A 17,069-nucleotide genomic window follows, 5' to 3' on the forward strand; every position below is an offset into this window, starting at 1 on the left:
GCCCCCGTCCCCTCAAAGTATTACCCTTATCCTAATCTATTCCCCTGTTACACAATTTCATGTCATGCACAGGCTCACCACTGCACTTTCACAGCTTTCATCTGGAGGCTCTTAGATGCTATGGGAATGGGCATTAGTGACTACCTTGAAGATAGATAATACAAAACATGACAGCAAGATTGGGCACCTACAGGTCATACGACTGGGGACTGAAACTTATATTCACGGTGGGACAGCTACATCTTTAAGCAAGTGTAAAGCAAGGGCAGCTCACCTGTTTCCCTTTCTCCAAGAAAGACATCAGCATGACTACATTCATTATCATTTCCTACCTCTCCTCCTACCCAGCCCCAGGATTTCCCACACCTTCCTCTTATTTTTTTTACACTTAACTTCAGATAAAAAGTGTTACACCTGAACCTACACAAGGGAGAAGCAGTATCAGACATCTCCCAAGGAACTGCAGCAAGGACAGAGAGGGCTCCCCTCTCATTAATTCACTGATATTTAACTTTTCCCCTTAAGATTATCAGAGGATCTGTGCTCGCTGGAAAATATTTTTGACAAGCACAGATTTTTCAGCCTACTGATGGTCATGTCTTGGGTGCATCACTTGGAAGGTGCTCTCCTCCAGACACTGGGAATGTCTCCATAAGCAATAGTATTAAGTCCTACAGCCCCTTCCTGCAGCAGAACAACTGGATTGAAAGACTTTGGAGCATCTCAAAGGAAGGAAAATGATAAAGCAGCTGAAGGTAGGTAATGTGAATCATAGCAGGAGAAAAATTAAAACACTGCAACAGTTCTGCCTTTTCATCTTCCCATTACAAAGAGCTGATTCATGAAAATAATATCTTTGTACCTTAAGACCTCCTCTGCTTCTTCTGCTTCTTCCTTTTGCTTCCTGCCAAAAAGCTGCTTCTGGCAGAATAGAATTAGTTGCTGTGAAAGTGATTGTGATGCTGCAGACAAAAGAATCTGAGTCCAGCAGAAAAAGCAAGAAACAAAAACAACAGAAGCGGAACTTTTAAGGAAAAGCCAATCAAATTTCCATGCAGATGCCCAGAGTAATAAAGGTGGAAATTAAAACAGAAAGCCATACAAATGTGATTCTCCAGCAAGACTGTCTCCAACAAGGCAGAAAAGTCCATCAATAAATCTTCATTATCTGAATTGTTATGCATATCTAAATAAAAGTAGAAATTCAAATATTAGAACTTGTCTTTTTAAATTATCTTACATAAAACCAACTCTGCCTTGCCTGAACATGTTTTACAGAAAGGGCATTTTTTCTCTCTTACTTCTGCTAGCCCTTTACAGAGGTTTCATTTGCTGGGGTGGCTTTTTCTGCCTACAGGGAAGTGGGAATTTCTGGGCTTAACAAGCACAAATCCCCATGATATATAGTTCCAAATTTTACAGGCAACTAAGGTTTTGATTCTTACTTTGTTCCCTGTTGGCTTCCTCCCTGATGTATGCAATAGCTGTTGAATCTCAGCTGTTCCAACAAGAGAGAAAAAAAGGTCCCTGAAGGAACAGCTTTAGTTCTTCCAGTCACCTTGCTGCTACCACGCTCCAGAATTGCAGGCACATGAAACAGCACCTAAGAAGAGCTTGCAGCAGCAAGAGGCCAATGCAGAAAGCATCAGACTGGACCAAAACCAAGAGAGTCTTCTATATTCATCTGGTAAGAAGTCTGTACTTATATTGGGAAGTAGAAACCTAAGGGTGCACTAAAGACAGACATTGCAAGAAATCTGATTAACTTCTTGTCATAGAAATCAACTTCTGTGCCTTTTTTTTTTTTGTTAGGTATAGTGATGTTCTCTGGTCCTGATTCATCTGAGAGATTGGTTTACTGAAAATATTTTTAAAGTTCCACCACAGTTTACTTACATATCTCCTCTTGCTAACAAAACATGAGGGAAAAAAACCTACTTCAAACACAACCACTTTAATTACTTTGTATCTTGAGACTCATTTAAGTTTATTCAATGCTCAAACGCTCTAATTCTACATTTCAGAAGTTATTAATGTCTCATTTTAGTGGCCTGCATTACTTTAAAGTTGCAATCAAATCCAAATCAGGATAGGGCACATGAGAACATATAGAACTTACAACTTTGAATGCAACTTATTCAACTATTTATGAACGCTACTGACTCATTTGGGGATGGGGAAAAGTAGCATATTTTCATTCACATTACCTGAGCCAAGTGATGGAACACTTTAAAAGCTATTAGGTAACAAACACAAAGACACAACTGTCCTCAGTTAAGAAAATGAGTCTTTAATTTTTAAAGGCTGGACAAATCTGTCTTTAGAGAGTCCAAGCCACATAAAAATCTTAAGCAAAATCCACGTAAAATCTTAAGTAACTTGGTTTTGTTTCAAGATTTGAGGAATTCTTCAAGTTGCCTACTTAAGTTCAGGTTTAAACTAACAAAATCTCTCCTTACATATCATGGCTTTCATCATTCCTCTTGAAATTATCTTCCGCAGATGGGAATCCTGCTGGCACTCACATTTGTCCTGAGAGATGATTAGGACTGAAGGTCTCCCATTTAACTTCTGTAAATGTGCTGTGAGTAATTAGACCTAAACAAAATACTGTCAGTTCCATTAGGGCTGTGAAAATAAGGTCAGCACTTCTTAGAACAGCCAAAGCAAGAACAGATACCTCAGCAAGCACAGTTCATGTCCACCTACCAACTCAGTAAGTCTCCACTGGTTTTAGCAAGTTTAGGAAATAGCCCAAACTTCCGAACAAGCTATCCCAGCACTGACACTTTCAATGAAAAGCAGCAGCATTAGGCTGGGAGGTGGGGGGGGCAGCAGTACTCAAGGTCATCTGCTGACAGCCCTGGCTGAACCCCGGTTTAATGCTGAGACACTGGTTACACTGGTGGAGAGAAATCATTTCACCAGGGTGAAATTTCACATACCCTGGGGTACCCACCCCCAGCTCAAGGATCCCCTCATCAGGGCCAAGCCTTTTCACAGCAGGGAGCATAATGTGAGAGAAGAAATGACTACTCTTCTCCAAAAGTAACAACTCTTGCAGTGTGATTCATTCCACAGGCTAAAGATCAAGGTGTCGGCTTACTCGTAATATTGATGAAAAAGGGCAGTCAGCCTATTTATAATCAGCTAGCATTATCTCTTCTCGAGAAACAGTAAGTCAGCAGCCAGCCTCAGGTGATAAGTAGGGGGTTTCCTTAACAGTCCTTTTCATTGGGACACAAGTTTAAAAAAAAGAACACGTAGAAAAGAAAGACAAAAAGCAGTTGTGGTTACAAGAAAGGGAATATCTTAACAGAAACGGGGGCGGGGGGAACTAATTAACGCTTTCAGCTCGTGCCCCTTCACCACTGCCTAGAAATTCTTTTCTGACACACACATTGCCTGCCTAGGGCTTTTTGAGAGACCCTTGCACGTCCTCACTGATTACTTCCCCTACTCAGGGAGACAGACTGTCCTTTACCCTAAATGCTTTTATCCTCTTGATGAGGTCTCTTACCCAGCTGGATCCCACTTCCTTCTCCCACTGCAATCTCTGAGCCTGAGAGAAGACACCTGGGGACCTTCCACTTTGCTTAGGAAAGAGATTTAATCCTTTCATGTCCTAGCATGGGGCTGAAGTGATGCACATCTACCCCTGACCTGAACACCTACAGTTACAGTCCTGGGTGACGGATGTCCCCAGCTGAAGAGAAATCAAAGGAAGGGGTTTCTCCACTGTTTGCTGTTCTTTTGAAAGCAGGTGTAGATAAAGAACTGAGGAAAACCCATAGGGGATAATCTTGCCGTACCTAGACAAAATAATGAGGCTTAAAATCTTTTCTGTACCTAATCTTAGCTAAATCACATCCCCAATGTCCTCTGCCCTCAGTTTTGCAGAGTGTATTTCAGTCGTGGCCCCCCACCTCCCAGACTCATGCAGTATCCAGTCCCACTTGGTCACCCCCACTTCTGTTCTCCCTAGGGACAGAGGTCCAAAGGAGGATGCCTCAAAGGTTCTTTTGACTTAATTCTCCAAGTGGCCTGTGGAAGGATTCTAGGTTTCATTTCCCAGGGAAGCTAGGTAGTGACTCAGACAAGCCAACAGACAGTACTCTGCACAGACAATGATTTTTATCTTCAAAGTGCTTTACAAACTTATAGATCCTTACTTCCCCTCTGAGAGAAAAAAAGAAGGAAAAAAAAAATCCCTAAACATCACCATTGGGATGGAACAGTGATGCAAAAATGCCTAAAAGTTCTTTCATGCTGGAGCAGAGGCAGAGGAGAGGAGTCCTGTGGTGCAGCAGCACTTGGGGTTTGAGGTTGTTTGTGGCTTTTACACCAAAGACCTGGATTTGAATCCTGTTTCACATCAGTCCAGTAGGACAGAGGCTCTTAAGCTGTGGCAAACAGGTCCCTTCCCCAAGGGCAGTGGAGCTGGGGCACTGAGAAGCAGGTGGCAGCACATGGGTGTCTTCCAAGAATCCACTTGCCTGTTCAGACTGCAAAAGTGCTGCACAATTAATTATACATCTGTGCTACAAAAGATCAGCTCTATAACTGCAGGGGGTGCTATTCATCAGCCTTGAAACATATTGGCAGAGGACAGCCAGGGTCCAGTAGTTGAAATAAAGAAATAAATAACTACAAAAGCAGGAGGTGCTCTGGGTCTTTAGGAGTGAAGTGCAGCAGCAGGACCCCAGTGACCCGGGAGCGGAGAGAAGCCTGGCCCTGCAGACAGTCGGGACGCGGTGCTTTTCACAGGAGCTTCAGGAATCAGAGCAGCAGAGAAGCCACCGGTCATCGGGGTGATCGGGGTGAGGTGCGTAGGCAGAGCGGTGGCAGCAAGGAGCCTGCCTGACACCTGCCCTTTTCGTTTCTCAGCCCTCCCCTTTCATGGAGGCAACAAAACATCACATTCCCAGTAGTGGGAATCCAGTCCGAAGTGGCTTCACCAAAGGGCAAATTCAGAAGGACCCCCTTTTGCTCATCCCTTTCTTTTGAAGCCCCCCTTTCCTGGAGCAGGCATTTAGCAAGTACAAATATACCACAACATTAGGCATCCTTCCACTGTCACTCTCCACTATCCTTCCTCCTCCAGACACGCACACTAACACAAAATGACGGCTTCCTCAACAGACTGAATGAGCAAAGCCCTCGCGCTGATCCTTAATTGTCTGTGCTTTACTCTCTTGCTCCAGTCATATTATATCACAAAACTCAAAGCAGCCCACCCACTGCCCCCGTCTTTGTCCAAAATCTCAAGTGAACAGTAAATTTGACACAGGGGAAAAAAAAATTACCAAAGAAGGGAGGGGCGAGCTAACCCCCCACTTTTCTCCCCCCCCCCCCCATTTTCTTCCTCCCCCTTTTTAATTTTTATTTTTTAAAAATATTTTTTAGGTTGCTGTTTGCTGGTGCATCCACATTGCTATTGTGCAGCTGTCAGTTAAAAAAACAACAACAATCACCAAACCCCCCCCTCCAAAAAAAAAAAAATCAAGAAATTAAAGAAGAAATCATATCTCACAGCCCTTGAGAATGTGACCCTGAGGCCTTGCCCTTCTCCCTCTTGATGCACCCACATATCACGGGGGAATGGCAGGCCCCCTCCCCATCCACCCCCGTGCTACTCTGAGCCTGCAGAGCAAGGAAAAAAAAACAACCACATCCAAAACCAAAACAAAATAAATTTTAAAAAAAATCACCAACGAGAGATACATGGGGAAGAAAACGGGGAGGGGGGGACGACACCTCCCCCCCCCCCCGGCATATGCATAAACCCCATAACCCATTTATGTCGGTCTCGCAGGAGCCAGACTGCAGCGAGCAGCCAACAGCTGGGGCCTTTGAAAAGGGACAAGGCGAGCGGCTGGCCGTGCCCAGCCACGCCGGACTCCGGCTGCCCCGGCGCCCCCAGCCCTCCCCGCCGCCCCCAGCCCCCCACCCCGCCGCGGGCAGCCCGGGCGGGCACGGCGGCGTCGCGGGGGCGGGTGACACGCGCAGGGCGCCGCAGACACACGGCCGCCGCCACCGCCGCCGCCGCGCGTGGTCGGCGAGAGCTGGCCTCTGCAGGGCAATTTTCCACTCTCAACTTTCAGGGAGAGGGAGAGAGAGATAAAGCCCATTTACTGTACCTTTCTGGCATCTTTCTCAGCTTTCCCTGCTGCTTCTCCCCACCCCCTTCCGATTTATCTCAGCTACTGGTTTTATAAACCGAGAGGGTGGAGGGGGGGAGGGAAGAGGAGAGGAGGGGGCTTTTTTTCTCTTCTCTCAGCCTCGTCTGCACCTTCTGCTTGAGCCCGCCGGTGAAGTCACAAGACCGAGTCTCTGACATCACACAGAGCCCACAAACGCCGGATTGTGACTTCACTGCAGGGTAGAACAGGGAGGAATAGGAGAGGGGAGGGGAAAAGGCTCTTATTCAAACACATATCTGCAGTAGTAACAAAGGGAACTCAGGAAATGGCTGGCCAAGAAAATGGCTTTTTTTTTCTTTTTTTTTTTTTTTTTTTTTTAATAAATCATACTCCCTTTTTTGTTGTGGGTTTGGGTGGTTTTTTGTGTTTTTTCTTCACAAATAAACTTTGTGACCACAGTGGAAATACCTTTTAAAAGTGGCCTGGGCAGGACAGACAGCCAGCGCCAGCCCAGGCGCCATCCTCCAGCGCAGCACAAGCACCAGCAGCCCTTCTGGGACAGAACCACCTGCCGTGGCCCATCTGGACCTGCCGCGATGGAGCAGGATGAGGTGCTGGGGGGAAGATCGAGAGGTGGCAGTGGCCACAGGAGAGGCTCGGGGGGGCAGGGCAGAGGGGGATTGCAGGGTAAGGGTGGAAACAGGCAGATGCTGTGGGTTCTGCCTGAGGCACACAGGGAAGGCAGCGCTGAGAGCCACCGGGCAAGCAGGGCCACCAGAGTGAACACAACTCCGTGCCAGAGGTCTGGGAGCTGAGGGCCGGGCAGAGGTGAGGCTCTTCAGTGGGCACTTGGGGTTTTTCCCCCCACGCGAGGATCTGAAATCACCACTGAACTACAGTTTGAGTAAAAGCGGTCAGCGTAAAGGTAACAGAGTTGTATGTAAGGCCCAAGCAAGGCAATAGGGAAAAGAGGGGAGTTTTTGATTCCCTAGTGTATTTTTAGGTTTTAGGTGCCCTGGGGAGGGGAAGACAGACTGGGGTAGATGAAAGAAAGGCCAGGAGACTTTGATGTACTCCCAATACAATGCAATGCTCGGATGTTGCTCTGGGAGCAAAAGCTGATGATATAAGACTTCTGTAGTCATTTCTGAAATGAAGCCTAGAAGAAAAAAAAGGCTTATCAAGTAGCTATTGGCTTAATGTGACCTGGAAAGTTGTAAGATTTGGGGCTTTTTTTTTTTTGTTTATTCAGCTGGCGTAGTTTTTTTAACATCAATTTCTGAAAATTTAACACCACCTCAAACATGTCAGTAAATAAACTCAAAAAAATAAAACGCTGTTATTTGTGTTTAAAATGGAGGGTTTTTTTTCACCTTTTGAAGCAAGACAGCTCAAACACACTGTGCTAATCATGCCTGAAGGCCAGGAATTCAGAGGAATAAGTCAAGGGCACAGCCACAGCCAAGTGAAATTAAAAATAAATCTTAAAAAATTAAACTGTGCTAATTGCAGACGTTATATTTATGAAGTTATTGAATCTGCAGAGCCAAAAGGAAGACAGCTTGTGATCCTCACAGTGTGTCCACTCCTCTCTCCAACCTCCATCCCTGCCCTCATCAAGACCTACAAAGCAATTCCCATCACCGTGTCGACCTGGAAGGGAGGAGAAAACAGCACTACCATCGCAGCCTGCCCTTTCTGCAACCTGCCAGTGAGGCAGGAGGGAAATCTGGATGTGGAGCAAGCGAGAAGCAAGGAGGAAGCAATCCAGATCCCTGCCATGAACCAGCTGGCAAGTACATTCTCAACCTGCTGCTGCTGGACGGTGGGAGCACCCCATGAGTGCCTGTGGTGCCCCAGAGGGCTGGCACCAGCACTGGAAACCCACGACACTTGTCAGAAACTTTTGTACCCCAGCAGCTCTATGTGCTTCCAGCATAAAATCCAGGCATCTAGAAGATGGTCTTCCAGGTTGGAGCTGCTCCATGGCCAAAGCCTCTGGCCTCTGTTCCCACATCAACTCTGAATCCCAGTGCCTTAGGGCATCATCCCAGCCCTGGCAGAGCCACAGTGTTAGGGAAGATTTCCCCTGTTGTTTTACAGTGTCTCCATGCCAGTACAGCAATAAACCAGGCTGCAATGGATGGAATAAACTCTCCTGCCTCTGCTCATGAGAGGGAGGGAAAAGGTATGAATTGCAAGCAGGGAGGTCCCCATCCAATCTCATATCTTTCAGTATGTCTTGCTCCTTGTTTGGCCACAACTTTACTACCATTTTTATATCGACTCCTTTTATTTTTTCATCTATTTTTTTCTACCCTGCTGACTGCATGAGAGGAAACCTCCATGTTTATCCCACTCCTCCTCTCTTGGGGAATCTCTCTCAACCTGCCCGTGGCAGGGAGGCAACATGGCTGCCAGCATGCCAGGATGCAAGGTGAGGAGGTGAATGGGGGAGAAAGGGAGGCACAGGCATTTGCTGGGAAGAGGAAAAAAGAAGGGGGAAAGAGCAAGGAATCTAACACATACACACTGACTAGCATGGGCTTGCTCCAGCTTGGCCCACGATGCAATTACCTGACTTGGAGGCTGGCCAAGCCTCCCAGGTTAAGTCCCTCTGCACTTGTGCAAAATGCTGTCAGAGCTGCCGGGACTGTGAATACTCAGGGCTCCGGCAGCATGCCTCATCCAAAAAGGAAAAAGGGAAAAAAAAAAAGAACAGAGCCAGGGCAGGGACTGAATGGGCTTATTTTCACACAACTGCAATTGTTTTGTTGATGCGGAAAGGTAATTAAAAAAAGTTCTGATTTCAAACGTGCCACAGAATTCCCAGAGCCCGGAGGCTGCTGCTTAGAGGCAGATTAATCACACTGAATTCTCCATCTAGATATTGCATGCACTCCAAACTCCCACCGCTAATAGCTCTAATATTCTCCTCAGCGTGTGCATGCTGCTGGTGTTATGTTCCAGGAATATTAATTCCCCAACTCGAGCTCCTTTTGCTTGCGCATGTACCCTAAAGGCTTGCTGCTGGGCACCGGGAGATTATGGAAAAGAGAAAACAGGGCTAGAGGAGAACCAGGGTGCAAAGGTACTGGCTGCAACTCCTCAAGGAAAGTCATTAATGTTCTTTGGATAAGCAAGCCGTCCAAATAAAATCTACCTGAAGGCCAAGTTCTTTAAACAAAGACAGCCAACTACACATGCACAAGATGGTTGAAATTAAAATGAGCTCCCAGTGCTGGCTTTGTGTTACCCGTTCCCACTACCCTGAGACTTGCTCAGAATCTCAGTCCTGTTAACTGTGAGCTCTGAACTAGCGGTTTCTTCTGCTGGGGTCTTCCCCCAACCCCCCTTACCCCTAAGCAAGGCTTCATGCATCTAAAACTCTTGCTGCCACATACCAGTAAAAGTGAAAATATAGCAGGTTGTAGCACTTTACACAGCAAGTCCCTTCTATCCCTAGCAAAACTGACAGGCCAGGGGGTTCATGGTCCAGCTCAAGGCATCCCCAAGATCCTCATTCCACACAGAAAACAGGAAAGGGGAAGGTGAAGACAGGAGACAAACATATAATTTTGCTTTGCATTCAACTAACTGCCATCCCTGATAAGCAAGTCAGAGTGTGTGTGATCTATATATATGGCCAAGAGGCCAGCTGCTAAGCTTTAAAACCAATGCACACTTGAGAAGTACATTTAAGATGCCTATGATGTAATTTTCAAAGCCGCTAAATGCCCAGTGCTTCCAGTGCTGCTCAGCAAAGACTGCAGGTAGTCGCCAGATGAAAACAGTTCCCTAAAACTGGCCATACCAGGACTCTGGAAATTACCACGCAGAAGAGACCTCAAAAACGGATGGTGCTGGCCATGCTTCCATTTAGTAGGATTACTTGCTTGATAAGAAGCTGTCATGGGCATGATTTTCTTTGTCAAGCAGTCACAATATGTATGTCCATGTAATGTAAATCAGTGTACTTATGTCAGTACTGGAAAATCAAAAGGGGTTTTGCCCCTTTTGTTGCCGGTGTTTTTGATAAGTGAATCAGTACAATATCTGAGTCACAGGTTAAACTAGATGTTCAGACCAGCCCATCAGCTGTTTTCACAACTGAGAACCCAGTCTCTGGACTAAAATCTGTAACACCACAAGTGCACAGGTGGTAAGATAGGACTTTTCTTTTTGACCTGCACAATCATGGCAGGTCAAAAAGAAAAGTCCTATCTTTATGGCTAAATATTTTACAGGGGGCTGTTGTTGCTTGGAGAGAAAGGGATAGCAATGTTTTTGAAGCTTCTTCTTCTTGCTATCTGTACCATGCAGGTCTACAATCATATGTGCGCCTTGAACTCTCAGCCAATTCCTTAAACTTGGCTTCTGCTGCAGGGAGAGAAAGGACAGGACTCCAACTGAGGCACTGGCTGTGTAAGGCCCTTGGGGCTTAACTCTGCTGTAGTGGGCAGGGAGAGGCATGGGCTTCCTCCACTGTGATAAACCAAGGCACTGGCATCACTCTCTGTAGCTTAGGTGCAAATCTGTGATACTCTTTCTCTCTTTGTGCACAAAGAATGAAGCTGATAGTGAAGCTGACATGTAAATCCTCAATATTGCACACCTGAGATAACCCCAGGTGGTTTTGTTTGTCAAACTCAAATATATAAGAAGGGAGAAAGACAGAAGGATTTCAACCCTTGTCAAACCCTGTTGCCAGCCCCCTGAGTTACAGATCTATGAACTCTTACATGGGATGAGGGCTCTTTGCTTTTATCTCCCTGTGCAGTGTGTGTCCTCAGCCCTTTGCAAACAGATGTTTTGCCCACTGAAAAGGAATAGGGGGGAAAGAGAGCATGAGCACAGGGGAGAGAGAGTGAGAGAAAGAGAGAGAGAGAGAGCGTGAGCATGAGCAGGAATGCTGTCTGCAGATGTCAATCAGGACTTCAGTCTAGGTCTAACCTGCCAGTCCTGCAAAAGGAGGATACATGAATTTTCTAGTTGGATAGTCAGTGTCATCAAACAAGAAAATTGTGAGGTTTAGATTGTAATGCAGTCTCACATTCAGTAAAAAGGCCTTATACATGGAGATAATGTGGGACTGAGGAGCCTATTCCTAGCACCTTAAAAATTAAAATTTCACTACAAATAACCCAAATGAAATGGTCAAAAATAGTACAGCATTTCAGACCATTTTTGTAGAGCATGGTAGTATTTGGCATGGGGAAAGTGATTGTAGGTAGAATACTGTCAGGTTTGGGGAAAGCTTTCTCTGCATTTAAAAAATTATATGAAGGAAAATATTCTTGGTAATGAAGTCTAATGATTACATGTATATGGAGTGTCATCTCTATCTTGGCGTTTAACAGAAATCAACTCCCCCGTGCCAACACCCTCCCCTCCAGCCACCCACCCTGATATTCTTCTTCACCACTTCCCACCCATTAACCCAGTACCTGCAGTGCAGTGTTCAAGTGGGACTGGCGGAGCTGCTGCCGCTGTCATCTCCTCGGAGCTGGCAGTCACCTGCCAATCTCGCCCCCACTTCCTCCTCCCTCCTGCTCCCCCCACCCCTCGTCAGTGCAGCTTTCCCTGGGGATAGATCTCTCTCCCCCCCACTCCAGCAGCCTCACAAATAACTACTGTTAACTCAGTAATATCCCCCTCCACGATTTTTTAATTACCAGCCGTCCACAGGGCACATACAGACTCGCACATACAGGGAGCAACGGGCCGGAGAGGCGGGCTAGCAACAGGGCGCCCGAGAGTTTGGGCTGATGTGGGCTTCAGCCCAGAGACGGCTCCCTGTGCTCCAGCCGCACGGCAGGGCTGGCACAGCAGCCTGCAAACCCCTGCCACCCTGGGCACGGGCACACCTTATGCCACTGTGCTTGGGGACAGGGGGACTTGGTCCTGCAAGGGCCGGTGTGGAAAGCTGCCCCTGCAGGACAAAGGAATGCTCTGCTACACCAGCTCAGGAAGCATCATCCAGGACAGCATTTGTTTATACAGTATTTTAAACGGGAACCAGAAAAAGGGGGGGAGGGGAGAAAAGGAAAAAAAAAATCAGGTGCATTTCTGTTTGTGTATCTTCACCAAATACACCTCTCTTTTCACATATGAAAAGGCCTTTTTTTCCCTTTGCAAGACAATAGTCTTATTTCACCTTTTTTTTTGTGTGAAAATTCATCGGTCTGTGGCCTGAGGCTTTTTCTTAGCCTTTTATTAAATGGACACGGCTTACTGAACTTTCAGACAACCTCTCCACCTAGTATTTGTTTGTTCACACCCATTTACACTCTCTTGATTTTTAACAGGTCTGAGTAAGGCTTATTTTTTTAAACACTCAGTTAATGAAGTTTTATCTGAATAGTCATAAGCCTATTAGTGCTCAAGTTGTGCATCGAATTCCCCCTCCCCCCTAGAGGTTAAACAAGACCAGAAATCCTTTTGTATTTGAAATAACACGCTGAGAAGAAAAGAAGCAAAGAAGGATAAAAAAGCCCAAGCCCCCCATTAGATCCCTTTTAAATCAAAAAGAGACACTAGAAAAGGGGCATAACACAAGGCACTTTCCCCATTCCCCCCTCTTCATTCTTCTCCTCCCTCCTTTGTAGGTCACCTTTACTATGAAGACGTTGATGCTTCAAGTCTTCATTTGCTTAAATAAAGAAGTAAGTTCAACACCCCAATCAGATAACCACTGTACCCCAGGCAAGCAATGAACGGGAAGGGACATCCAGGGAGGGAGGCAGCCTGCCTAAGGCAAGCACTGGATCCTCAACACACGAGTGGGACTGGGGGGGTCTTCCCTGGGAAACAGCAGGCGCTTTTGGAGGAGGACAAGTTTGACAGCATGGCACTGAAAATGCTGGGCTCGAGTGGAAGGGGAGGAGACAGACATGCTGTGCTGAGGGATGGCCCTGACGCTAGCATCTGTACCCTGGAAAGGGCTGAGGGCAGCAGTTGAGGGGAAGAGCATGGCAGTCATGGCCTAGGAGTCCTTTGGCAGCTGCCCCTCCATCCCAGGCAGAGCATCCTGGCAGACGAGAGAGCCCCCACTCCCCTGAAATAAACAGCAGCCTTCCCAATGCTTCATTAAACTAACACAGCTTCCCGCCATTGCCCCGGCAACCGACACAGGCCTCCTGTTTGCCAGCTGGGGGAATTAAAGGAAGCCTGGCAGCCAGCCCCTGGCTCCTCCAAAAGCTCCCCTTACACAGTCAGAAAGCATCCCCTGGCAGGGGAGGGGACCAGGTGGCTCCCAAGGTGCCAGCTGAGATGGGGGAGTCCTGCCCACCCCCTCTTGCAAGCTACAGTCCCCAGGGAGCCTAGGACCCTGCCACTGCCACCAGCACTGCTGCTGGAAGGCAGCACAAAGCTGGAGGGCTCACCAAAATGCATCCCCAAACGGGAAAAGGACTGAATAACCCCTGGATGGTCCAATAGCACAAAGGTGGACGCTACTCCCCTCCACAGCATCACCTCTGTCCAAATATGATCAATAGTTCACTTTAATTAGCAACACATCCCTCTTGCTGCCCATCCACCAGCTGAGTGAACAAAATACATTCTCTTGTCCCTGGTTTGCATCCTTTCAACCCTGGTTTTCCTCCTCTCTCTTAAACTACATTTACTATGGGGTAAGCCTCAGCATGACCCCCACTCCCCTCAGCCCCTTGGTTGGACACAGAAGGTGCCACAGACCAGCAGCTGCCCCTCCCTTTGCTGCTCGCCCTTGGAGAAAGCATTTCAGGAAAAGTTCCACATGGAGCTGTGTTGTACCAGCCTGCGGACACCCTCCTGCTCTTCCACTTGTTCTCAATCCATCCATTCAAAACAAGTAGATGGGCCCTTCAGCCAAGGCAGAGACACCCCTCCACAGCAGAGGAGCTCTGCCCAGATCCCAAAATCAGACCTACTGGGCTGGCGTAGGTGCAACATACCAGCTGCTTCCAGCACCTTCTTCCCACCACTGTCCCAGGCCACTGAAACCACAAAAGAAGCTTGGCAAATTGGTGAGGAGAGGGAAACATCTCACTTCAAAACAGCAATGAATGAAGCAGTACTATTCACTTGCTCGGGCATCCACATCTGTTTTGTCCTGTTTTCCATGACTGCTGGCTGTGAGCAGAGGTCTCACAGGGAAGAGCATTAAGTATTTATTCCAGCTCTTGGGTTGTTAGCTTCTGATGCCACCAACATGTTTCGATTCTGCTTGAAAAACTATATTTCCTTTCTTATTTTTAATCCAGGGATCCCAAAACAACCACACAAAGGTACCTCAAATCTCCCCAACAGTAGCCTTGCTTTCTGTAGCTCTGCAGCATACATTTCATAAAAAACTTAACTCTATACAGAGAGACCCATTTTCAGTCCCACCTCTGAACAACCTATGCCCTTCTCCTCTCTTATTTTGCGATGATATTTAGCTTTGTGAAATACTACTTAGCTACATTTAGAACAATTAAGGGGGAAAAAGGAGGAAAATAAAGAAATTAGTACATTCCAGATTCTGGCCACGGCTCTGCATTGCATGAGGAAGTGGCACATGGAAAATGTGGAGCTGTTTATAAGCATTCAATAACACTCTCTAGCAAGCTTGCAGGGGCAAACATAAAGGTAGTGAGTCCAAGCAGCCTTACAAAAATTAGCTCAGCAATCCCACCTCAGTGACAGAATACAGCACTGTAGTTAAAGGTGTCTGAGCAAATCTTGAGCAGAAGGAAATAAGGATAGGCTAATACAATCAAACACCTTCCTTCAGTGCAAAACTCTCAAAAAGAAGTGTTACAGACTGTGAAAGAGGCGTCTTTAAGGTTAAAGAGACTATAAATTATAGGGAAGAATACTGCCTTATCTTTGATGAGGGAAGTAGAGAAAAGGGGACACTTTCCCCTACTTGCAGGAGAAATTAAAAGGGGAAGGTGTGTGTGCAGACCACTGCAGGTAATTGCCATTGGACTGGGGAGACTGGCAAAAAGTTGTAGGCCTTCCAGTGGTCCTGATTTAGCCGTGTCTCCTTCTCTGGAAGGTTTTGATATTCTCACCTGGTGTGGGGTGCTGACCTTGCAAAAGATCCCATATACACACACATACACAGAGAAAAAAAGGCAGGTTCCTGTTTCTTAAGCTTTTCTTTACAGCACTAAAAGTCAGATCCTGGAGATTTAAAACCAAATGCTTTCCCCAAATGGTTTCCCCAAAAGAAAGCCAAATTATGTTTTTTTCTGTTGGGGTTTTTTCCCCTTCAGGTATTGCCAGGGTGTGGAAGGAGAGGTGGCTGACAAGTCCTGAGGCAAAGAGAGACCTGCAACAACAATCTGGACTGGTCTATGCCCTGTCCCCACCTCTCCAACTGGGAAGTACTTGCAGCCTGCTGTTGCCAAACCTACTTTTATTTTTTCCATTCTCCTCACTAATTAAACCTTCAGTCAGGTCAGTCTCTCCTCCCACCTGGACTAGTTCAACTCCCTGCTTTCACATTATTTTTCATTCTTCTCCGGACCCAGGAGATTTAAGTTTCTCAAGTCTTAAAGTTCCTGGAGGATGGGGTGGGTAAGGAGCGGTCTCTTGGCTCAGGCGAAACACGGTCCCCCTCCGGCTGCCCTCCTCTGGGACTGGTTTTCCGAGCAGAAGAGATCGCTGTCAGCGAGCCAAAGGCGCGCAGGGCTAGGGGAGGTGCTGGTCTCCGTGTGCACACCGAGTCCTCCTTCCTCACTGCTGCCATACATGATTAATCATCCCTGAGACACGCCTGCTGCTTCCCTCTGGCTCTCCAACAACCACAACAGCGGCGGCAGCAGCAGCTGAGAGCACAGAGACCTCCTCAGGTTCCCGGCCCCAGCCCAGCGAGCGATTCCCAGCGGGGACCTCTGATCCTCGCACTCATCTCTCCCGCACATGCCGGTCCTGCCTCACGGCCTCGCAATCAATCGTTCCCCTCCCCCCATTTTCAAACTCGGCTCATCTCCCACCCCTCCCCCACCCCCCCTCCATCTGTGTCTAATTGCATTTCATCTGTAGTCATTCTCTGGAAAACTCACCGGGAAGGTGTCCAGGAGACTAGCACAAGCTCAAACACGCGCTTGACACGGGGAGCCGGGGAGCAGCCCACCGCTCTGCTGGGCTGGAGCAGGGGCCCGGGGGAGCTGGTCCTCCCAGCAGCCCAGCCCTCTCCTCCCTGCTCCCAGCCCCGGCAGGGGATGCGCTGCCTGCCAGCGGGCGGGGGGCTGGCAGCTGGAGAGAGGCGGCAGGCAGCCAGGAAGGGCCGGTGAGAGCCACTGGGGCAGAGGTGAGGCTGCTCAGATGCCAGCTCCTGCTCCCCTCCTTCCTCCGCCGAGCACCGTCGGCCTCCTCGTGGGTTCTGCCAAGGCCAGCGTGGGGCAAAGGCAGGGGAGAGGCAAGGTCCCACCTGTACGACCTGCCCTCAGCGTGATCCGGAGGCTCTCCTGGCTTCTGGCTCTGCAGAACGATGTCCCCATCCCCACACAGGCACTCTCCACTTCCATCACCGATGCTCCTGCCTTGACCGGGGCACCCTTAAGCCTGACACGTCCCAGCTGTGTCTGGTATGGCATGTGCATCCCTGCTGGCCGCACAGTTCCACAGTCCCACCCCATCACCTTGCTGCTGCTCTGATCCTGCATGGCCTCCTGTAAAATCCAAACATTTCCCGAGGGCTTGTTCACCCGGGGAAGGGAGCGATAAGCTGGGCTCCAAGTGGACAGCACACTGGGCACTGCACACCGACTCACGCTGTAGCCACTCTTACTCAACGCTGCTGGAGGAAGCAGCTCAGCTCTTAACTGCATATGAAAAATGCCCACACAGAAGAGTCAAGAACAGCGGGGGAGCCATAAACTCACACCCCAGCGTACTGCATGCCAACTTCCTTGTGTAAGTGCCCAGTGGTTTTACACTGAAAGCAAGGTT

At 47.8% G+C, this 17,069-nt stretch overlaps 1 protein-coding gene across 4 annotated transcripts in view; it reads right to left on the bottom strand.

The window, feature by feature from the left end:
• The window catches only part of TCF20 (transcription factor 20), a 129,198-nt gene that overhangs the window by 69,260 nt on the left and 42,869 nt on the right, over positions 1-17,069 (bottom strand). Inside the window, exon 1 of one of the 4 annotated variants that reach the window (XM_066549650.1) lies at positions 11,591-11,633. The exons of the other annotated variants lie outside the window; for them this stretch is intronic. The gene's annotated coding sequence lies outside the window, so the exon portion shown is untranslated. Of the gene's footprint in view, positions 1-11,590; positions 11,634-17,069 lie in introns of those variants that run through there. 4 annotated transcript variants of the gene reach the window in all.

Source organism: Molothrus aeneus, chromosome 5, assembly GCF_037042795.1.
Source record: "Molothrus aeneus isolate 106 chromosome 5, BPBGC_Maene_1.0, whole genome shotgun sequence".
In the NCBI taxonomy this organism is placed as follows: domain Eukaryota; kingdom Metazoa; phylum Chordata; class Aves; order Passeriformes; family Icteridae; genus Molothrus; species Molothrus aeneus.